This window comes from Diceros bicornis, chromosome 15 (assembly GCF_020826845.1).
Source record: "Diceros bicornis minor isolate mBicDic1 chromosome 15, mDicBic1.mat.cur, whole genome shotgun sequence".
Lineage (NCBI taxonomy): Eukaryota > Metazoa > Chordata > Mammalia > Perissodactyla > Rhinocerotidae > Diceros > Diceros bicornis.
In genome coordinates, this window is record NC_080754.1 from 44,777,475 (window position 1) to 44,802,764 (window position 25,290).

Consider the following 25,290-nt stretch of genomic DNA (forward strand, 5'->3'; position numbering starts at 1 on the left):
CTTAAATGCTATGACGTAAAATTAGCAATACTTAAATGCTATGATATAAAGTCAATGTGCCTAATGTTACATGATAAGGGGATAGAGAGGAAAGAAAATATATATACATACACACACCACACACAAATGTATTCGTGGTAAAATAAGGAGGACATATTCATAACAAGTATAGTTCTCCCTTCTGTAACTAGTCGCGTGGTCATAGCTGGTATTTATAACTACCTTCTTCTACTACCCATCCTGTATTCCCTTTGCCTTCACCAAGCACCTTAGCTGGTCATGGTTCTTTACCTGGTGGGGTGACCCAAACCTTTATTCCTGAAGGGTCTGGGCCATTGGACTGGGTTAATGTCGTTTGGGCCAGAGTCCTGCCTGGACTGGGTTATTGTAGTTTTCCAATGACCTTCATCACAGTACACGGTAATATTAAGAGATGCCCTAAAGGATCTCCTGTATTCCAGACACATTCTTCCTTACCTCCATTGTGCAGTAGTAATCAATTTCCCCTTGGTAGTCAGAATCAATCACCAAAGCCGACATGTTAACTCCTTTCTTTGCCTTTGAATCCCTTCCTTGCCTTTGAATTCCCTTGTTTTTGCCTCCCTTCTTTGAATCCCTTACTCTGCATTAAACCAAGGCATGTCGCTTTGCCTGTTGATTCAGAGGCATGTGGAACCCCAAGTGCTGAGGTGGTAGTCTTAACGCCAGTTCAAAGGAATCATTATTGTGTTTCCTGTTGAAAGCATTCTTCCCTCTGGTACTAAGACCTCTAGGTCAGCAGAGCATAGTGCTGCTTGAACAGGAAGGAAAACTTTTGCTGGTGGGTCACTAGGGGTAATAGTGAGTGGTGCCACTCCCATTTCCTTGATTCTTGGACCCCTGAATCCTGGATGTTGGAGAAATAGCGCCATATATTGGACACTGATTCAGAGCAAATACAGCCTTCTGGAGGACATTGCCCCAGCCCTGCAAGGTATTTCCACCTAGCTGGCACTGTAACTGAGTCTTCAAAAGTCCATTCCACAATTCTATTAAGCCAGCTGTTTCAGAATGGTGGGGATCATGTTAAGACAGTGAATCCAATGAGCATGGGTCCATTGCTGCACTTTCTTTGCTGTGAAGTGAGTTCCTTGATCAGAAGCAATGCTGAGTGGAATATCTTTATGGTGGCTAAGGCAATCTGTAAGTCCATGGATGGTACTTTTCGAAGCATTGCACGCAGCAAAGACAAATCCACATCCAGAGTAAGTGTCTATTTAATAAGAACAAAACAGTGGCCTTTCCATGATGAAAGTGATCCAATATAATTAACCTGCCACTAGGTGGCTGGCTGTTCAGCCTGGGAATGGTGCCATATCAGGGGATCAGTGTTGGTCTCTCTGCTGCTGGGAGATTGAGCACTCAGTGGTGGCAGTAGCCAGGTCAGCCTTGGTGAGTGGGAGTCCATGTTGCCGAGCCCTTGCTTAACCTCCATCCTTGCCACCATGGCCACTTTGTCCATGAGCCCATTGGATGATGACAGGAGTGGCTGGCAAAATAGGCTTACTAGTATCCACAAAACAGGTCATCCTACCACTTGATTACTAAAGTCCTCCTCTGCTGAGGTTACTCTTTGATGAGCATTCACATGGAACACAAATATTTTCATGTCATTTGCCCATTCAGAGAGGTCCATCCACATACCTTTTCCCCAAATTTCTTTGTCACCAATATCCTAATCATGTGCCTTCCAAGTCCCTGACCATCCAGTCAAACCATTGGCTGCACTTCATGAATTGATATATGATCACATGCCAGGCCATTTCTCTTTCCAAGCAAAGTGAACAACCCGGTGCACTGCTCGATGTTCTGCCAATGTGGAGGATTTCCCTTCACCACTCTCTGTTAGGGATGCCCCAGAAAGGGGCTGTAGTGCTACAGCTGTCCACTTTCGGGTTCTGGGGGATCAGAATTGGCCATCTCAAAATATATCTCTTTGATTATTTTCAAGAACAAAAGACTCTGAAAGAAACTTTGACACCCCCCGTCCCCCACTAACTACCTAAAATAAATTTTTGGTAGATAGAAGCCCTGTCCCCAGGACAGGTCATCACCATAGATAATTCTGGGTATTGGTAGAATGGGAGGGTCCTTACCAAGCCCATTCTTATCAAATTTATGTTTACCAAACATTTGCTTTTCCATTTCCATGTGAATTGCCTTCCTCCCCTTTGAAGTCCCAAACCACTACCCCCAACACCCTCCTTTGTCTTTAGCTGAAGATACCATTTAAGATGAGAGCCTCCGTCATTTTGGCGAGTTGCTCAGTTTTCCTGAGTCTCTCCCATGTATACATATTATAAAGCTTTGTTTGATTTTCTCCTGTTGTTCTGTCTCATGTCAATTTAGTTTGCACCCCGGCCAGAAGGACCCAGAAGGTAGAGGATTTGTCTTCCTCCCCTACAAGTAGATACCTGCATATTATGCAGAACCATCTGTAAACCAGGCCTAAGTCTCTTCCTCTATCAGCTCATCTTAGGGAGCTCCCCATGAAACCATAAGTGCAGGCTCAGTGATAGAAGGCAGTGTAGCAGGAGTGGGGGCCATGGGCATTTGGACCACTTTTTTTCATGTAACTTACTCGATCGCGTATATACCACTTCCATTTGATGATGGAGTGTTGCTGTGCGTGCCCAACTTTGTAGCTTAGAGTGTCAAATAATAGCCATTTCATGATGGACAGCTCAGGTCCCACGGTAATTTGGTGGCCCATGGTAAATTATTCATTCTCTACTAAGGTCCAGTAGCAGGCCAAAAGCTGTTTCTCAAAAGGGGAGAGATTATCTGTGAAAGATGGCAAGGCCTTGCTCCAAAATCCTAAAGGCCTGCACTCCAATTCACCTCCAGAGGCATGCCAAAAGCTCCAAACAGCATCCTTGTCTGCCACTGACACTTCAAGCACCATTGGATCTTCTGGATCATACGGCCCAAGTGGTAGAGCAGCTTACACAGCAGCCTGGACCTGTTGCAGAGCCTTCTCTTGCTCTGGACCCCACTCAAAACTAGCAGGTTTTCAGGTCACTTGGTAAATGGGCTGGAGTAGCACACCCAAATTTGGAGGAATATGTTGCCTCCAATATCCAAAGAGGCCCAATAGGCAGTGTGCCTCTTTTTGGGTTGTAGGAGAGGCCAGATGCAACAACTTATCCTTCACCTTAGAAGAGATGTCTCTACATGCCCCACACCAATGGATCCCCAGAAATTTCACTGAGGTAGAAGGCCTGTCAGATTTATTTCCTACCCTCTGACATACAAATATCTTACCAATAAGTCTAGGGTAGTTGCTACTTCTTGCTTACTAGGTCCAATCAGCTTAATGTCATCAAGGTAACGGACTAGTGTGATATCTTGTGGAAGGGAAATGCCGGCTGGAAGCAAACTGCTTTTGACAGACCTTATGGACAGGGATGGAGAAAAATGCATTTACCAGATCAATAACTGCATACCAGGTACCAGGGAATGTGTTAATTTGCTCCAGTAATGAAACCACATCTGGTAGAGCAGCTGCAATTGGAGTCACCACCACATAGTTAAACTTCTGATAATCCACTGTCATTCTCCAAAATGTGTCTGTCTTCTGCACAGGCCATTTGGGAGACTTGAATGGAGACGTGGTGGGAATCACCACCCCTGCATCCTTTAAGTCCGTGATGGTGGCGCTAATCTCTGCAATCCTTCCAGGAATGTGGTATTGCTTTTGGTTTACTATTTCGCGAAATAGGAACGGTACTAATGATATCTATTTGGCCTTTCCCACCATAATAGCTCTTATTCCGTAGGTCAGGGAAACAATGTGGGGATTCTGCCAGCTACTCAGTATATCTATTCCAATTATGCACCCTGGAACAGGAGAAACAACCACAGATGGGTTCACGGATCCGCTGGACCCTCTATGAGATGGATCTGAGCTAAAACTCCGTTGATCATCCGACCTCCATAAGCTCCTACTCTGACTGGTGGACCACAGTGATGTTTTGGGCCTCCTGGAATTAATGTCAGTTTAGAGCCTGTGTCCAAAAGTCCCTGAAATTTCTGATTGTTTACTTTCCCCCAATATGCAGTTACCTTGGTTAAAGGCCATAGGTCTCTTTGGGTAAGGCTGAAAAAAAGATTAGTAGTATAAAGTTTATTAGTGTACCAGGGTTTTATCTCAAGGGAACCCAGCTTCTTCTTCATTCATGGGGTTCTGAGTCTGTTAATCAGCTCAAGTCTGGGAATTGATTGAGGGGCCATGACCCTCTGATTTTATGATTCAAGTTAGACTTGTTCACTTGACCTAGAACTTTTCTGCTTATACAGATCAAGTAAGAATTTAGTAGACTTCCTATCCATTTCTTTTCTAGGAACTCCACAATCAATTAGCCAATGCCATAGGTGTGAGTGAGTCAGACTATTCTGATTGTTGCTTTGACTCTATTGTCCATCATGGTAACCATGCCCACCTTACCTTTGGCAGTTGGTGCCACCACTTGGCCCCTAAGACCCTGGGATCCAATTACTCCCATTGTATTTAGGTTTCTCAATTCAGTGATTGCAGTTTCCACTGTGAGGTCTGGCCTACAGAGAAGGGCTATCACAGAGTTTTTAAGGGATGCTGGGGCTCTCCTCACAAATTTATTCCTTACAGTATTGGTAAAAGCTATGTCTTCTGGACCCTCCCAATGTGAGTGAGTAGGTCTTAAGTGACAAATCCACTCCAACATTCCAATCTCCCTAAGCCTTTGAATTTAAACTGAGGCATGTCCAGCACTTCCAATTCATTCACAGTGGGTATTCTTTTGATCCATGTTTCAGTTAAGAAACCAAATAAACTTTTAGAACCCTTTCTAATTCTCTGAGCTACAACATTAAATGCAGAATCTTCTCCTAGTAAGCCCATGTCAATAAATTCAGCCTGATCCAACTTTATGTTCCTTCCCCCACTATGCCACACCCTCAGTATCCATTCCCACACATGTTCCCTAGATTTCTGTCTGTACAATTAGAAAACTCAAGAAGTCTTTTAGATTGTAATGCACCTTCTCATTGGTACCTCATCTTTAGGGGCCTACTGGGACTGGAGTCTTGTTATTGGTCTAGAAGCAAAGAAGCATAGTGGGAGTGTGTCCTGAGAAGAATCAGCATTGTCTTGGATGAGAACTACTTCAAGGGAGGCCATTATAGTTTTCTTAGACAATATAGAGCTAATCCCTTCATACGGAGGTGGAAAGGCCAATACCACTGTGGTGAAGAGGACATTACCACTGGAGGTAGGAATGCCACAGCCACCAGAGGTGTGGAGGCCAATTCTGCTGGGAGTGGGGATACTTCTTCCGCTGGTAAAGAAGACTCACCAGAATTTAGTGGCTCAAAGTCCCCAATTTCATTAGAGTCTCCACACACGTCCCCATCCCAGCATATGATCCCATCCTTTCCCAATAAATGCCCTCACTTTAACAGTAGACACCCTGCGAGGCTGGGAGTTCAACTTGTGTTGTAATTCAGCAAGTCGCAGGATGAGGTTCTGCATTTGATTTTCAGCAATTTCAGCCCCGTAGCTACAGGAGATAAGGGTCCTTCAGGGCACACATAAAAGCTCTTAGGTCATTTATGCAGCACTTGAGCTAGGAATTTGAATCCCTGAGCTCATCCTTTTCTTTTGCCACTTTGTCAGTGACATTAGGAGCAATCAACCAATGTCATTATATACGTTAATTTTCCAAAAATGTTCAAAAGTGTCATATAAAGCATCACCTAGTTCCTTGCTTCTTATAAGTGAACAATTAGGAGTATCCAATGCAGATAGTCTGCATATCTCTAGAAACAGCTCCCACTGTGGACCATCAGTGCTCTCTTTACTACTGGAAATAGTCATTAGCATCTTTAAATGTAGTTGGATTAATGAAACAATTCCACACTCTTGGTACCAAAATTCGTATTAGTCAGTGTTCGCCAGAGAAACAGAACCAGTGAGAGATAAATAGAGATAGTGAGAAATAGTTATTATGAGAAATTGGCTCATGCAATTATGGAGGCTTAGAAGTCCTATGATCTGCCATCTGCAAGCTGAAGAGCCAAGAAAGTCCAAGTCCAAATGCCTGAGAACCAGGGGAGCCTACAGTGTAAATCCCAGGCCAAGGGCCAGAGAAGATGAGATGAGATGGGATGGGATGGGATGGGATGGGATGAGATGAGATGAGATGAGATGAGATGAGATGAGATGAGATGAGATGAGATGAGATATCCCAGCTCAAGCACTGAGACAGGAAAAAGGGATGAACTCCTCCTTCCTCCATGTTTTGTTCTATTCAGGCGTTCATTGGATTGGATGATGCCCATTCACACTGAGAAGGGCAACCCACTTCACTGAGCCCACTGATTCAAATGCTAATGTAATCCAGATACATCCTCACAGACATATCCAGAAAATAATGTTTAACCTGGGACCCTGTGGCCAGTCAAGCTGACACATAAAATTAACCATCACAAATTTATATACCATTCTTAGCTTTATACTTTCAATCCTATATAGAAACCAACCTCCAATCCAAGATATTTCATATCCTTCTGAAATCCATTCAAACATAAGATTATTGACCAATTAGGAAAGAGTTATCACATTAATCATTAATTTCTAATAGCCTACTAAAAATTCTTACTTGGGTCCAAAAAAAAGGATATTGACATTCCTATAAAAATCAGTCAATTTGAGTAAAATTTTTCACCCCAAGGAAGTCTCAAGTATTTAGTAAAGGGAAAGGGAAATAATGGTACTGAGCTCCTGCTACACCCTAGGCTCTTTAAGTGGATTTGCTTGTTTAATTTTTGCCAAATAACTTAGCTAATGAGGAAATGGATATTTAGAGAGGTTTCATAATTTGCTAGTGTCACACAGTTAGTGGCTAAGTTGGACTTCAATCCTAGCTCTAATCCAAAGCCTGTGTTCTTTACATAATAGAAATCTTCTACCCAATGAAATACACTTTCCACTTGGGCAATGTTATTGTCCATACATATATGAACATCTCGTGCACTTGAGTACAAATATTGCATGCTGCTTTTTTTTTTTTTTACTTGACTTTATAGCATAAACATTTCTCCATGTATGTGTATAGGCTTTAAAATACTAGATGTTAACATCTTTCTAATGTGTTTTCTTCCTAGTAAAATATAATTTCTTTAAGCATTTCCCTAATACTGAGCATCTAAATTGTTTCCAAGTTCTTTTTATCATAGATAAGGCATAACTAAGATATTCATTCCCTTAGATTTTTTTTTTTTAAGATTTTATTTATTTATTTTTCCCCCAAAGCCCCAGTAGATAGTTGTATGTCATAGCTGCACGTCCTTCTAGTTGCTGTATGAGGGACGCGGCCTCAGCATGGTCAGAGAAGCGGTGCGTCGGTGCGCGCCCGGGATCCAAACCCGGGCCACCAGCAGCGGAGCGCGCCCACTTAACCGCCAAGCCACGGGGACGGCCCATAGATTTTTATTTCTATTGAGCTATTTCTTTAAGATACAGTTTTGGTTGTGAAATTCACGGGAGTAAAGGATATGAACATCTGTACAGCTCTTAGGACACACTGCCCCTTTTTGCTCAAACAGATGCACTAATGTAAAATGAAATATTGCTACTTTTAAAAGGAGACATTGCAAACACTCACGTTCTACAATAGGGATAAGAATATCAAGCTTCAAGATTTATCACTCAAAGTGTTGTTGTGAATTGCCCTTGAAAAAGATAGCGACAGACCTCCTCCCCTCCCCTGAATTATATTACATCCCATAGGGCTGAAATGGTCATTAATTTTTAATATTATCTTTTCTCAGTGAGGAGTATATGTAATGAATTTTCCTTAGGTATTCTTGCAGGATTGAAGTCCTAGAAATTCTGGGAAGATTTCAGGGCATCTATACTGAGCTCAGAAAATGTCAACCAGTTTCTGAGTTCCTGGAGGAGAGAGTATGTACCAGAAATAAGGGTGATTATTAAATTACCTACAATATCAATTCTTTCCACAATAATTTCTGTACAATGTTTTGCAGTTTAGATAGTATTTTCACATATGTTTGATCTTGAAGGAGAGAGTAGATTACACTGAGCTGGGGTTTGTGAGATACAGAGAACTGTGTGCCAGGAATAAAGATGGTGACTCTGTTCTTACTGAAGTTCAATTTCATTGGATTAAAAAGACATCATCACATTAAAAGTTAACTATATCTCAAAGAGGGTAATATTAAATATCTAAAAAGCAAAATATATACTAAATATTAGAATACAAAAGAAGGAAAGTTTAATTATTCTGGACTTGAGTGATCAAGGTAGTTAATATTGCTGAGGTATAGAAACTCCTTTTCAGAAAAGTCATGTATGATGAGTGACCCAGGAAGTCAAGCCTTAGTTACATTCTGGGCAGTCTCCTGCCTCCCCATCATCACTTCAGTGCACCTGATCCAGGCCTTTGGGAGCATCCTGAGGAGTTCCCTTTAGGAAGGTCAGCCAAGTTCTGGAATCCCAGTTCCTTGGCCATCTCTGGAAGTAGAACCTTTTAGCAGCTCGAGACCGGAGGGTTGTGCCCAATAACCTGCTACCACTCTGTAGCAAAAGATTTCTCCTGCATCAAAATCCTTAAAAACTCAACTTGTCTGGGCATAGAAAATAGCAAGTTAAAAGAATGGATGGTGAAAGGAGCTGTCGATCCAGGCAGACAACTAAGTGTGTCTATTCATTCAACAAATACGTATTGAGCACTTACAAGTTATGTGGCAGTGGGTGCTTATATGCATTATTGAGATGTGAAGAAAAAAGTAGTATTTGATTCTGAATACAGGACAGAAGAGATTCATATAATTTATCCACAGTAAGAGCAAAGAAAATCACTTATTCCAACCCCCTTATCATAAATATCAACTAACTAAGGCCACCAAAAGTCACTTCTCCTGGTCAATAGGCGGTTAATGTCAAAGCCAGATTTTAGAATTCAGATCATCTTATTCTTTGTCAATCCATTTTACCCAAGGATTCCATGAAGACACTTCATGGTTCTTCACCATCTAATATTTATTCTTCAATGAAATGAAATTGGGTAACTGGGTAAACATCTACAATGCTTCAGAAACTATTACAATGGTTCAAATAATGGTAAAACTATTAAAGCTGTGTTGTTCAATAAGATAGCCACTGGCCGCGTGTGGTTAATTGATTTAAATTTAAATTACATATATTAATTAGTTCCTCAGTTGCACTGACTACATTTCACGTGTTCAATAGCCACGTGTAGCCAGTGGCTACCATATTGAACGGCAGAGATACAGAACATTTCCATCATTGCAAAAAGTTCTATTGCAAAATACTACATGAAAGCAATGAACCCACTTTGCACTTGACAATGAACTAACTTGCAAAATGCACTTTTTTCAACACATTCTGCCTTGAGTAATAAGATAGTTACATAGGATACGCAGGAAAACAAATTTTACTGAGAAGCAGTAAAAGAGATACAATCATCTTGTCTTCTCCTGCTTCCCTACTTGCAAAACTAAATGCTTAAACGGCATTCTTTGAATGCCTCAGATGTTCAAAACCTTTCTTGCCACATAACCAGAGTTTGAAAGTTTTTCCATTAGTCTCATGAAATGGTTTATGTAGAAATAGCATTACCATTCATTATAGTATGCATTCTCTTGCATATACATTAAATATAAAACATGCAAAATATGTGTGAAAGAAAAATAATAAATATAGTTATTTAGGAAGGAAAGTTATTTCCAAGTGAGTATTCAAATGAAGCACCATAAAAGAAAATACTTTTGACCTCAGATATTAAATTGGGCGCATCCTTTTTCCAAAATTAGAGAATTTTGGAGGAAATCATGGAGGCATAAAAATATTTTTATACGATAACATTTATAGTAGTGAAAAATTTAGAAAACCTAAATGGCCATCAATACAATATTAACAAAATAAAATAATCCACTTCCATACAAAGTGACATTATATAGACATAAAACAGGATGACCAAAATGAAAATTGAAAATATAGTCTTCTCTCAAGCAGGAACAGTGTAATTACATATAAGGGAAATAAAAAGTGTGCACATACAAAAAAATAAAAAACAACTGAGGAAAGATAGACATTGAAGGATTAATGTTGGTTACTCTGGTCAATACTATTTTTGGTGTTGGCTATTCTCTCTGTTTCTGTCTCTGTCTCTGTCTCTCTCTCTCATTCTCTCTCCTCACCTGTCTTTGCTGATTGTTTTTTCAATATTGAATATGTATAATCATTATAACAGGAAATGTACAATATACTTTTTAAATAAAAAACATTTTCCCTACCTGGATATCATTATAGTACAGAGTTCAAATAACAAATGCATGAATGTAGAAGCAAATGAATAAAGACAGAAGTACATATAGTTAACTTTCCCAACACACTTAAAGTATAATGATCTTATTCTCATAGTTTGGGGACCCCTCTAGTAAATGAAATAGAGTTTGCTTTTGAGCCTATTATAACAAGTAAATCTATAAGGAATAAGCTTTCACTCAGCTACTAGCCTTAATTAATAGTATAAAAGGGCCAATGAAAACAAGGGGAGTTTAGAAATAAAAAATGGAGCTGAGGATATATAGATTTACACTGTAGCCACGTGTCCTGATAGTTACAGGACTATTCCCAAAGTTTGAGTTTTAACTGAATTTTTTTAAAAACCTTGAAAGGTGAAACTTAAAGAAGTCACTAATGCTAAACGAAGCAGTCAACATTTCTGTTAATCTGGTTACCAGCTTTTTGTATCTCCATTTTTTTCAAATATTATCTGTGCAAATTTCAGGCAATAAGTGAATTTTCTAAAGGACACCTTTGAAAAGAAACTGAAAAATTGTAAATTTTTCTCTCCTTTGATTTTGAACCTTAATGAGCTCAGGTGCATATAATTACCACAAACTGGGGAGGGAAGAAAGAAGACTAGATGAAGAGGACGGTAAAGGGAGGAAAAGTTCTAAGCCATTTCAGTGGAGTAAAGATCAATTTCATTTTAGTCTAATTTTTAATGGTTGTTGAAACTCCTATAACGCACCCACACAAAAGGTTTCAGTTAATGTGTGTGTCTTTTGAGCAGGTCCCCTCTTCGACCCTCCAGTTTAATTTCCGTCCTTCAAATGAGATGAATGGAGCGTGAAGCGGGTCATATCTCAACGCTGACACATGGGTTGCAGATAGAACTCACAGCCTGGGGAAGCAGCCAGTTTAGAGATTAAATCAAAGCAGCTCTGAATAGATGGGAGGTCAGCCAGGGCCAGCTTTGACATTTGATAGGACCTTGTGATCAATCAGGCCTGTCTCCACTCTTTCAGGCTTCCTCATGACAGTGGCCCTAAAAAACAGATGGGATATGTCGCAAAGTGCAAGAGAAGTACTAGATTGTGAAAGGAGATAGGTGTCAATATTATCAAAGGGACTGCTGTTATTTGAAGCAGCCAGCAAATCAGAAGGCCCTGCTTTGCTGCAATTGCTATGTGAAAATTTGCCTTTCATGATGTGAAACTCGATCCTTGAGAATGGTGAGAAAATTTTTAAACTGCTTTTTAAAATTTGTTACCTCCTATGCATTACACTGTAAACTTTGTATATTCCTGTTATCATAAGATCAAATTTTAGCCAATCTTCACTCTGTGAATAAGCTGTGTTTCCAGCAAAGCCAGGCTTAGTTTTCTCTCTGTTTGTTTGTTTCTCTGTTTGTCCTGGGGAAGATACATACAGATACACACACATAAAACCAAGACACGATAACCTTTGGAAGAAAGGAATCAAAGGGTGTTAATGCAGGGCACTCACTGTGCAGGGACCTGAGCACAGTTTCAGGAAATCTCAGTCACGTCGCCAAGACGGTCATGAAAAATGAATGGCCCCAGAGCACCGCTGTGACAGACTGTTTTAGTGAGTGGTAATGGGCCATCTCTAGGATAAAAGGCCATGTATTTATAACTGCGCAGGCTACCGGGTATCACATCATTCATTATGCCTGCCTGATTTAAGGGAGATGCCTTTTACCAGGGTGACATGGGAGCAAATTATTTCCAGGAATATCCCAGCTCCCTTCTCCCCTCCATCTACCTCTCCATCTTGCCCACCCTCATCCCAGCCATATAAACATGCTGTCATAATCACACAGCACAGTCTCTGAATTTTTCCTGCCAGAGGGCATTTCATACTCAGAGCTAACCTCTCAAAAACATCACACCCCATTTTATATTGGGATGGGAAAGCTGAAACGTGGGAGCCTGGCCTAAGGAGGGCTTAGATAAGGAGGAATAGCACAGCTTCACTCTGCTAGGAAACGTTTGATGGGAGCCTGTGAGCCCGAGTCATTTGACTTTATAGTTAACTAGTAGGCTAAATTGCAAAGTGAGTTTCCAAAGTCAGATTTTTGCCTGACATGGATTCCATCTTCACAGAGAAGGTAGCATTTGAGTCACATTTTGTTCCTTGGTTGCAGTGGTCTGTCATCAGTTAAATGTGCAAAATTATTCAACCTCTCTGGACTATTTCTGATGAGAAATTAACCAATTGCATAAAATTTTCTCTAAGTTACTTTCCAACTTTAATACTTTATGTTGTCTTGAAATTCTAATAAAATGAAAACATCATACAACAAAAAATTCCAATCAGCTCATAAGATATTCTGGTAAAAATAATCTCAAGGAACTCGTTGATGTAGCTAACTCAATAGCAATGTGCAAAATCCCATTTTGAAGAAAAAGAGTATTTCAATCTATCAGAAGAGTTATCATAGGGTAAGTTGTTTGTAATATATGATTTAGTTCCCTTAAACTGTTAAATAAAAAAATATAAACTTTATATTTCACACTAGTCTATTGAAGAAAAGATATATATAACATACTTGAATTTTAACCAAGTTAATTCAGCTGCCGCTTTAATATAGTTACAATACACCAGTGGTTAAAATAAGGTTTCTACAACAGTGTTCTGGTCTGTGTCACACACTTTTCTGAAGAGACGGTACAGTTATTCTGATGAAACTTTCCACAGAAGATCGTAACACAACTGAGAGACCTGTGGGTTATGAAATGCGTGTGTGTGTGTATGTGTATATTTAATCAATGCAAATTCCACCCTGATTCTGGCCTCCCAGAGCTCAGATGTTTGTGAGAATTTAGAGATTATTTACAGAGAGCATTCTTTCTGAATAATTTTATCTTTGAAATGTGACACAAATCTTCCAAAATGGCAATTCTCTCTAGCAAGCTAATCCTTCAAGAGGTTTTTATGTCTCAGAGAAAGCCGTGTGTAATCAAAGACTCTACAAAATACATGTTGGTTTGAGTCACTCTCTATAATTCCATTTAACTATTGCCAACTCCGGTAGCAGCCACAATTTCCCTGTATCTTGCATACATCAGATAATTCAGAAAGAATCGGCAGTTGGCAGTTGAGTAACCGAAAAGAGGAAGGAAAAAAGCTTTGCTGGTGTTTCCCAATTAATTTTCTTTTCAAGCGAAAGTTTGAAAAGAAAAAATAAGAAAACTGGAAATGACCTAAAAACTCTGGTGTGATAAGATAAACTTTGGCCTGGCCATCACCCTGTGGCTGAATGCGTACATAGTCTGAGTATGAGAAAGTTGACCAAAAAAAACATGGACTGTATTTTCCAAAACTTATTTTTAAAAATTATGTTGAAACTTAAAAGTGAGAGACATAAGGAATTCAATTTTGAAGAAATTAAGTCTGTGGGAAAATTACTAAGAGGAAAAAACAAACAAAAATAAATATTTAGTTAAGAACCTTAACCAAAATTCCATTTTTAAAAATTGTACTAATGCCAAACTCTTAAAAAGATCTGCTTTCTCAAATAGAACAAAGACGCTTGTTAATATCAAGGAGTCCATTGCACTTTATATTTCAATTGTTTTTTAAAAACAATGAACAAATGAGTCAATGGCATTTATCAGAATGCCCTAGATGCATAGGCTTCTAGTAAGTGCTCTGGCACGTAACAGTTTACCATCCATGCAAGCTCCCTCTTCCCTCAATGAGAAACACAGAGGTGGTAGTCTTGGTTACAGGCATAGGCAGGGAGATTTTGTTCTATTCAACCAAATGTCTCTGTAAACTTTGAGACTGATCCCTCAGGATCATGTACTGCTGATCTAGAACTAGATAGTTCAAATATCTCCCACATTCTGAACAACATTTAAGATCAGTCAAAGTTTTCTTAGGGGCAGAGACTATAACCTTGTGACAGAGTTTATTTCAGCTTTGGCATTCACCCTTCTCTTCAAAAACATCATGGGCTCAGATTTGGCAAAGGGGCCTGTTTGTTTGGATTCAAAACCCCTCTTGGGCTTCATGCATCCATGAAGACATGGAAACAGCTTGCTCCGGTTCTGTTTCGTGAGTGTTGGGCCAAGAAGAGAATCCACTCATTACAGTTTATTAGCTTGTTTATGCAAAAAAGCACAGATCTTGTTTTCCTAGAGTGATTAAGAGCTCAGGCCATGCAGACAGGCAGCCCTGGGCTCAAATTTCAGATCCACCTCTCACCAACGTGTGACATTGGACAAGTCTCTTTAAAGTAGGAATAATAATGATACCTACTTCAAAGGGTTGATATGAGAATTATCTAAAATGATTACATAAAAAGCAATTTTCACAGTTCCTGGTACAGATAAAGCATACCATAAAGGCTATCTATTGTTATATATTAATCCAACCCATCTTATCTTTGAGCATTCTAACCTGGGAGAATTTCAAGGACACGGGGAACATCATGCCCTAATGCCCTTTTTAGCTATCATTTTATAATAATTAATTAATCAAAAGATCAAGTAAGACAGTGGAGATGGGACCAGACTTGAGGTTGGCAGTCTTCAAATGGTGATGAAAGGATTCATTGACAATGTCATCCAGTATAGAGTATCCTCTAGAATATAAATGTATTTTTTATCCATTTCTGCATAACAAATTATCCCAACACTTAGAGGCTGAAAATTACAAATCATTTGTTATCCAACAGTTTTTGTAAGTCAGGAATCCAGGAGCAGCTATCTGGCTAATTCTAGATCAGATTCTCTTATGAGCTACCATCAAGGTTTTGGCTGGGGCTACAGTCAAAATGATTGACTGGGGAGACTCTGCTTCCCAGCTTATTCACATGGCCTCAGAGGGTCCACGTTCAAGTTCACTCCCATGGAACTCACCACAGGGCTGCCTCATGACATGGCAGCTGGCTTCCCCCAGAGTTAGCCATTCAAAAGAGAGTGACAGAGCCCCCCAGATGGGAACCACAGTCTTTCATAATCTCATCTTGGAATGGACAGCCTATCACTTCTGCTGTTTTCTGCTTGTTAGAATGAGCAATAACCTCAGACCACACTCTACAGGAAGAGATTACACAAGACTATGAATCCCAAGAGGCAGGGATCACTGAGGGGGGCCACCTTGGGGACTATCTATAGTCCATCTTCTGGCCCCAATGATTCACATCCCTCTCAAATGCAAAATATACTTATTGCCCCCAAGGACCTCAAAATTCTCATCCCACTACAATGTTAGCTCAAAGCTCAGAATCTCATCATCTAAATCAAGTTCAAGTATGGACAAGGTTCTTCAAGTGTAATCCCTTAAGCACAACTCCTCAAGTACAGTTCCTTGTCATTTGTAAACCCATGAAAACAAAAGAGACAAATTATCTGCCCCCTCCAACGTACAGTGGTGGGACAGGCATAGAACACTCAGTATAGATATTCATGTTCAAGGTGGGGGGTGGGAGACACAGAGGGATTACTGGTCCACCACAATTCTGAAATTCAGCTAGGCAAATGTTGGAAGGTCTTTGCTTAGGCCTCATATCTGAAGTAATTCTTCATGTTTCCCTACTCTGCCCTCTGGGCTCCTGGCTCCACTCTCTGAGTTATCTTTCCATTTTCACAAAAGGTAGCAAGTGTTAAAATTCTGGGGATTCAAAGGCCAGTCTCTGTTCATTCTATGCTGCCTCCGTCCCCCTCAGTCCAAGCTGGTGATGTTTCTGCATATATCTCTTTCGAGAACTTTGTGAGTCCCCTATGAAACTTCTTGGGGTCAAATCCTATAGACAAAAGCCACACTCACAAACCTCTTCTTGATAAACCCCTCTCTACTTTGGGCTTCTGCTGACATGACTGAGGGACAATGCCCTGAAACTGCCTGGAAGTAATATTATTTGACTGAGAGACTCTGAGGCAGGCATACTAGATCTCCTTAGGGAGCCTTTAGTCTGACTAAAAATGAAGATTCTCTGAGAGACCACCATAGATCTTTTTGAGGTCTTAACAAAAGATCCTACAGACACACCCTGGACTTTATCTTCCTTCACATAGTGTTTTCCCAGCATTGCCCTGGATTTGATCTTTATGCGGAGATTTTCTTTTTTTTTTTATCATCCTGGACCATCTGAAGAGTCTGAGAACTTTCAAAACATCATATTCTGATTTAGTTTTGTTTAACAGTCCCTGAGTTTCACTCTCATCTCACATTTTACTTCAAGCAGCAAGAAGAAACCAAGTGGTATCTAAACACTTTGCTTGGAAATCTCCTTAGCTGGATCCTCCAGTTCATTAGGCACATTTTCTACTTTCCATATTACTGCAGGCAAGAGTGTTGCTAAATTTCTCCCCTTTGCTCCAGTTTCCAATAAGACTTTTCTCTCATTCCTTTAAGCCCTCACTGCCAGCCACTGCATAATTAGAAATTCTATGAATGGTACATTCAAGGCACTTGAAGCTTTCACCAATACTCTCCTCAAAATTCTTACAGCATTTCCAACTTTTACACCCTGATTGGTTCCAAAATCACTCCCACATTTTAGGTTTTTTATGTTATGGCAGCACCCCATCTCCCGGTACTCAAATCTATGTCAGTCAGGGGTTAGAGTTCATTCAGCATTTAGACACTAGAATGGATAGATAGATGATAGATAGATAGATAGATGATAGATAGATAGATAGATAGATAGATAGATAGATAGATAGATAGATAGATAGATAGACAGATAGATAGATATAGATAGATAGGTGATAGATAGATAGATAGATAGATAGATAGATAGATAGATAGATAGACAGATAGATAGATAGACAGACAGATAGATAGATAAATTTTTTTAAAAAATAGGATTTGACCTTATACAATTCTGGGAGATGGTTAATTAGCCTCCATAAGGCTGTTGTCTTCAGTCTGACACTGAAGCTTGAAGTCCAAGGCAAGCAGTTGGAAAGTAAAGACTTGACGTAAAGTGGATCAGATCAAAGACAAGCTGGAATTCACAAGCATGACTTGAGCCCATGAAACTATAAAATGTGTGTGTGCTTATTGCCTCTGACCTTGGTGGTGTGAACGTCCTGAAGAAGCTGGGGCCCTTGGTCATGAAGCTAAAACATGCACCTGTCCCAGGCATCACAGAGCTAAAGGAAGACCCTTAAGAAGGTAGAGCAGCTGTCGGCCTGGCTGCTGTTTCACACCAGTGAGGAGATCCAGCAGCTAAGCAACACAGGTCCTAGCTACAAAATAGCTGCTGCCTCACTTCCTCCCTCCAAATCACCCGCAAGAATCTGTCTTGTGGCCCATGCTCATCAAAAACCTACGGGAAAGAGAATTTTAAGGAATGTACTTCAGCCTAGCCAACTTGACACAATAAAAGGCCACAATAAGCTCCTTTAAGAATGTACGTATGCACTTTTAAAGAAACTTCAACACATTCATCTAGTCAATAAATGGCAGGTACTATTCTGGGTACCGGGAATACAAAAAAATGAACAAAACAGACAAAAATTCCTATTTTCTTGGAGTTGATTCCCTATGTTAGGGGTGTTGACAATAACCAAAACCTCTAGTAAATTATATGGTATCTGAGAAGGTGAAAAGTGCTATAAAAAAAATCAGGATAGGGGAATTGGGAATGTAGACTTGGGGAGGAAGCTATAGGTCTCATTGAGAAAGTAACATTTGTGCAAAGACTTAAGGGAGATGAAGGAGTGTGCCATGCAGATATTTGAAGGGAATATCCTTAGTGCCTAGACAATGGTGGATAGTCAACAAATGAAGGGATAAAAGAGTATACAACTGAATAAATGAATGAATGAGTGAATAAAACTGAGACATATGTAACAGGAAGATATATGCCAATGCATGAGTTTTTAAAAATAGGAACACTGTCTCTCCACAAGCTTTTCACTCAGGTATATTTCCAACAGATGAGTCACATTGAGGAAATATTTCTGCTTGTTGCAGTTCAGATTTTTTGGTTGCAAACATCCTGGTCAACTTAAAAATCAAATCCATTGCCACGTTGTGAGGTAGCTAATGGAATCAAAAAAACTGATTAGGCTGGCCTAGGGAAGAATAAATCAGGACAACTCACAGGGTCTAGGTAGGAGGATTGATGGACCAAGGAAGACTCTTGTTAGGGTACCACTAGCAAAATGACTCAGCAACCATGTTCCATCTTTGTGTCATTCCACTCAAGACTCAAATTCATAGGAGAGTATCTCGCTGTTTAAGCTTGGGTCACATGTCCATTCACTAGAGGGAAGAAAGGCAGGATAGCTGGACTGACAGTGACCCCAAGGTCACATGGGACAAGGGTGGTTAGTTCTTCAAGGGAAATCATATGTTATTACCAAATGAAGCAGGAAAGAATACTGAGTGTGTAAAAACAATAGATGCTCACCACCTCTATCAAAACTCTTTGTAACTGGCTGATGGTCTGCCATATGTAAATAATGGGTAGAAAGACTCCACAGAGTGTATGGATCCCAAAGGTGTCAGTGTGATTTAAAGAATTAAAAACAAAGCCAAGTATGAGATTATTCTATGTCTGTCCCCAGCACTAGGGCCATTTTCTATATCCAGGTGGCTCATGCTTTACCCAGCTGCCAACGTTGCATAGAAACAAGTAGTGAAAGTTAAGGAAGGGAAGAAATATCTTGAACTAAACAGGGTGATTAGAAATATCTATCTCCTGTAGACATGGCTTTGAATGATAAATTATCATTCTGAGACCACCCAAAAAGCCAGGAGCATTGCAAATAGGATAAACATTCAAACTTTGGGGCTGCCATGACCATAGATAAGATTACTTGTTTCTTCTCAGTCTATTTATGTCAATTTCTTCCTGTTCTATTGCTAACATTCCTCTGCCTGTACATTTTAAAAATATTAATTCAGAACATGTATCTTTCCTTTCTTCTTTAAAATGTCTTTGGCTATGTGATATTTTCACACAAAGGAGCTATATTTGGGATTCAAAAATTGCTTTTCTTCCTGCTGGCAAGAAGAATTCACTCACTACCTACTAGTGCAAAACGCTTCTTTTGCTTAAGAAAAGAGAAAAAGGAGCCTTCTCCAAATGATACAGAAAAAGAAAAGATATTAAATTTTAAAGAGGGAAAATGACTCCTCCTTTTGGAACATTTTCCAGAACAATACACTGCTGCCTGTCTATTGTTTCAGAGGCTAACAGTTATATAAATGCCTCTTTAATAGCATCTCTTCCACAGCACCATGGTCTTTGCCACAAAAGGAGTAGGCAACGGAATAATGACTCACTTTTTAACCACACCCTTATTCACATCCAGAGCTCATCAAAGAACAGATTATTGCATTCCTTTTTATTTTTTTTCTTGTTTCCTTATTATTTTTCATTTTTTCATCCTTATTAAGTTCTACTTCAATGTGTACATGGAAGTCCTGAGTCCATATTGGCACTGTAGGGAGAAAATTAGGCCAAGAATCAAAAGCTTGGAATTCCCTTTGATTTAGTAACTTACTGTGTACTCTGAGGCCAATATTTTCTCTAAAAACCAGAAAAAGTGGATACTTGGTAAAAAAAAGATTTTCCCAATACAATGCTCAAATGGATGTAATAGGGATTAGACTAAAAAGGTCATTTTATTTAATCTCTTCTTTTAAATTTTTGGTTACATGGTAATTTAGATTTTACCACTCTGTTAGAAAACTCTGTGAACTTAAGTATCTGTTGAAAAATAAACTTGACTAAACGTCTGTCACTGAATTTAGGCATAGAATGACATCTCATTTTCACCAGCATTTTTGCTGGATTTTTCATGAGAACTAAATTAGAAAATTCTGCAAGCCATCTTAGTTTTTAAAAATTAGGAAGGTACCATTTAGAGCACTTAAACTCTTGAGATACCGATTAGTGAACAACTAGTCCGGAAAATTAAAGATGCCTTCCAGAAAGTGTTATTAGAATAGGAGTTAAAAAAAAAAGCTTTATATGGAGAGAACTAGGCTTAACTAATGAGCAGTTGAAAGGATAAATTATTATTCTATGAGATTATATGTCTATAATAGGAAATAAAAAGCGTGCTACTATAAGTGGCATCAAAATACAAAAAAAACAAAATCCTGCAGGGAATAGGTATCTTCCCCACCCACCCACCCACCCCCACCTTACTCCCGCCCCCGGCATTGCCTGATGCATTCCTCTGACAAGATGAGGTGATCCGGAATTACACCAAAACATTGGGAAGGGCTTGAGAAGACCTAGTCCCAAGGGGACCTTGCCTTGCCCTAAGTCCCTCCAGGATCTGTTTTCTCTTACGGTAGATAAAGAATTTAGAGCAACGTGGTCTTTCCAAGGCTACAGGTTTATAACTTTGGTGGGTCACACCTCCATGCAGACACTTTCATATCATCCTGGTATTTCCACTTAAAATTCCACTATTCCTTCTTTCCCCCACTGGTTACTTACTACCTATTGCAAACTCTTTTTCTCATCCCCATTTCTCCTGGGAGGGACACCAGGAGAGACACTTCCTCCTGGCCTCTTATTTTAAACACTTGATGACCAGGCTATTTTAGGCCAAGAGCCATCCTCATTCTACTCCATATCCCTAGCACCATCACCTAGCCAAATGTCTAGCACATAGTAAAAACTAAGTAAGCATTTGAGGAATGAATGATGTATAAATAAAGAAAGAAGTGGATGAATGTTAAATGAATGAATGATAAATGTCTGGAATAAAAGATTCATTCACATCACTGAAAAAGTGGAAGACAGGTTTTTGATGATGACTGCATTTTTCTATGAAAACATAGTACTATAGAGAGTCACCATATTACAAAAATAACATAGTGCTCTACTTCATGAACATCATAGATAAAATAGGTTTTTGTGGGCCTGTTTGCTCCTATAGTGAGAACTTGACACCTTGTAAATTTTGAATTATGCTCTTAGTTCCAAAAACCTGACTAATGCGTGGCTTTTAGGTTTGTAAATTGGAGAATATCAGAAAAATAAAGGAGTTAACTCTCAATACTACCAGTTCAACACAATTTGTAATGTTTTGTGAAGGCTTTAAATGCTGACAATCACGGGCTGACCCTTACCTAGGCATTGAGTGTGTTGTTTAGAGAAGTGCTGCCATACGTCAAAGGGAGGAAGAGTGTTCTGTGACTCTGAAGACAGAATCAATGTCAAAGGTGGCAGTCACCAGGATCAAAAGATTTTGGTACAACTCTAAGAAGGCCAAGGATTCCAGTAGTGGGATGGATCTCCTCCTGAAGTGGTCAGCTGGCAATTTTGCCATAACTGATAAAAAAAATAACTGTTGACTGTTTTATTTCTTTCTTTTGTCAGTTTGTTTTCATTTCTCCATTGACAAATTTCTCGCAGTTACTCCCATTTTTATATGATATAAATCTTAGCTAGACCTCATAATGGTCTATACAGTGACAAGTAGACATGGTGGTGGTAGTCTTAAAACAGTTAGCATTTCTTCCAGTCAGCCACGTTTTATTGATAGCTTTCTCGAGCTGACAGATGATGAAGATTTGTCCCAAGAGTTGCTTTCTTATTTTGAAACACATTACGTTGGAGGAGAAAAAGAGGGCCAAGGGCCTCTTCTTTGAGGGCACAGAGTTGAATCCACATTTCCCATAGAACGAAGACAAGTGCTTAGTTAGGTATAATCCACACACAAAAAATAAAATCAGTTCTTGGCACAGTATTGCCTGAATCTACATACACACATTTTAAATGTATTCAAATATTTTGTATTTTGCTATAAAGCCTTTTTAATTTTGTTATTCATTTTTCATGTTTCATTATGTCTTTTTTAATTAATGTCTCTTTTTTTTTTTTCATGCTTTTATCTTTCAGGGCAAAATTGCCTTAGGGCCAATTAGTTATGCAGTAAAAATGTTTGTGGTGAAAATGGTTGTGACAAAGATGTCTGCTCAAAGATGTCTACTCAAAGGTGGTGAAAGCACCAGACACTGCCTGCGACACTCCCTTTCCCCTGTGTTCCCCCTCCCTTGGCGTTCTGTGTGTGTGCTACTTCCCTCCTGCTGCTCAGCCACGATTCTCCTATTCCAGGATCCGCCCCTGCAGACACTGTAGGAAGTGTAGATTCTACAGTCAACAGATTCTGCTGACTTCTTTCCTCTCCATGAGACAAACTTCTTAGAATTCTGGGGAATAAAGTTTCTCTTTTTGTCACTCATGTTTATTGCTTTCTTTATATGGTGTTATTTTTATAACACCCTGTGAAGAAGGCAACATTAATGTTAATGTCCCCATTTTGCAGATAAGGAAACTGAGGCCCTGAGAAGTTCTGTCACTGGCCTAAGGTCACAAAGGTGAAGTGACAGGACCATCACCTGAACCGGGAAACTTTGGCTCCAAGCTTGGTGCCCTCTCCACCACAAGCGGGACAACTGGGTACTAAGGATTTAAATGGGAAATTCCTTCTTAAGGCTAGAAGTTTCTTTCTACTTTATGTATATATGATTCAATTTTTTAAATGTTATCTGTCGATAAAGCTAATATGGGGATCCATAAATGTTCCTAATACCAATCTCTTTATAGGGTACATTGGAGCAGTTATAAACTCAGGGTGCAATTATTTGAGTTAGTTAAGATGCTTTAAGAGTAAACAAAGAAGCTAATTTTATCTCACTATTATTGTGTCATTTTAACTCAGACAGGTTAATTTAAGAAAAGAAAGTAATTTCAAAAGCAGTAAGCCACAATGGTATAGAAAAATCATTGCCAGCTAGCTATAAAGCTCTGAAAATTAATGAAATCATCACCCCTTAAAAATTTCTCTTGAGTGGCATTGCCAGGAACTTATTCTTTCTAAATTTAGCTGTTGGCAAATAGTCACTCTTAAATCCAACAAAATTTAGTAATACTTCCCATACATATTGGGGTGTGTCTTTTTACTCAGTAAAATTGTAATCTAAACAGCTGTTAACTTTGTGGCATAAATGAATTAAGATGAGTCATACTGGGGAACTAGAAAAGAAACTCCAAGGAATGAGCCTCCGATTGTTTGCGGTACATGGTTTAGCCTGGGTTGGAGGAAAGTCAGCATCTTATTTCAGCCCTATAGTCACATACCACAAGTCTTTCAGTATCCGGGTAGGATGATGATAAAACACAAAACCCAGACAGAAGGAGGCTGCATAGATCATCAGTCTCCAGTAGGATCTTGCTGAAGGCCAACTTTTGGTGAATAAAATAGTTATGACCACCATATGTTTGGGGACATAAAATGTGTTAGATTTGCATAAAATTTACATAAACCTACCTAAATGATTCCAGCTGCCACAGAAAAATATATGGACATCTTCTTACATTATCTTCAACCTCATATACCCTAAAAAGGAGAGAAGGGCTTAGGAGAACTTTGCTTGCAAGGTTCTCTGAAGAATGCTATTACAAAGTTTGATTGTAAAAGCTGGATTAAATAGAATAACTGGGTCAAAGAGAATCTGTTTGGTTAATTTTAATTCAAGTAAATCCATTTTTTAAAATCCTTATTATTGAAAATGAGTCTAAAATATGTTCTCCTCCCCCCCTTTAATTAGTTCAGTATATGGTATATAATATTATTAAGGGATACAGGGTGATTTAGGGGAAAGCTCAGGTGGGCTCTGATCCTAGGTCTGACATCTACTGGCCTTGGGATACGAGGTGAATACTTGAAATTCTTTCATTTTCTGTTTTCTCAGCTGTAGAAAACAAGATGAGGGAATTCTCCCACCTGACTCTACAAAAGATCACCTGAAGGCTTTGATAAAAATCCCAAAACCGACTCTGAGAGATCCTGATTTGAAGGTGAGGAGAGGAGCCAGAAATCTATATTTATGATCAGCACCATAGATGATTCCAGAACAGTTGGTTAGAGTTAGGAGGTCTTAAAATGAGCACTGGATCAGGACTCAAGGGTTAGAATCCTGATGTCTTTTACTCTCTGGATCCATCACATTTGCCATTCACTGTAAGGTCTCCGTATATTTATAAAATGAAGACCAATTCATTTCAAAAGTCTCTCTTAAGTTGAAAACTCTACAAAGACCTTCATATGAATCTAAACTATGTGACGGAGATACATTTGGAAAGTTAGTGAGGAAAGCACGTTTCTTTGTGAAGTGTCACCTCTTAGAAGACATTTCACAGAGACAACTCTGTTTAATTGACGTGGACCTTCTGGATGGAGACTTCAACACACACTAAACCTGATTGAAATCTAGTTCTAGCCCTTCTCGACAGAGAACTTCCCCAAACATCTCATATTGCTATTTTATTTTATTTTACTTTATTAAAGGTTTTATTTATTTTTCCCCAAAGCCCCAGTAGATAGTGTATGTCATAGTTGCACATCCTTTTAGTTGCTGTATGTGGGACGCGTCTTCAGTATGGCCAGAGAAGCGGTGCGTCGGTGCGCGCCCAGGCTCCAAACCTGGGCCACCAGCAGCAGAGCGCGTGCACTTAACTGCTAAGCCACGAGGCCGGCCCCATATTGCTATTTTAAAATATAAATTTAGGGCAAAAAGAAAAAAAAAAGGAAGGAAGGAAGGGTGTTTAAATGTTTTAGCTCAAAAAGATAATTATTACATAACATCTCTAGTCAAGCACTCAGTCCAATGTTATGCAAAATGTTTGTAACAAAGCACAAATCTGAACTCACTGTCTCTGCTTTGGGCTTGCAGAAAGAACTGTCTGCAATATATATGAAACCTGTGTAAATCTGTCTGCAGTGGTCAATATTCTAGAGGCAGTAGAAAAATAGGTTTTCTGATAAGGCGTCAGTTTTGCAATGAACACAATGAAATATGTCACTTTCAAGTTGAGTCCATTTTTGAAATTCCAGGCAAAGCCATCACAGCCCTTGTCATGGAGGCTGGATAATTGGGAGTCGTTGCACAACCTACATTCTCTAAAAGATGATTGACATCCCTGC

The 25,290-nt window shown here is 39.4% G+C and overlaps 1 pseudogene; it reads right to left on the reverse strand.

Annotated features, from left to right (window-relative positions):
- Positions 1-698: 698 nt before the first annotated feature.
- On the reverse strand, positions 699-4,215 carry LOC131414608 (uncharacterized; annotated as a pseudogene).
- Positions 4,216-25,290: the final 21,075 nt, after the last annotated feature.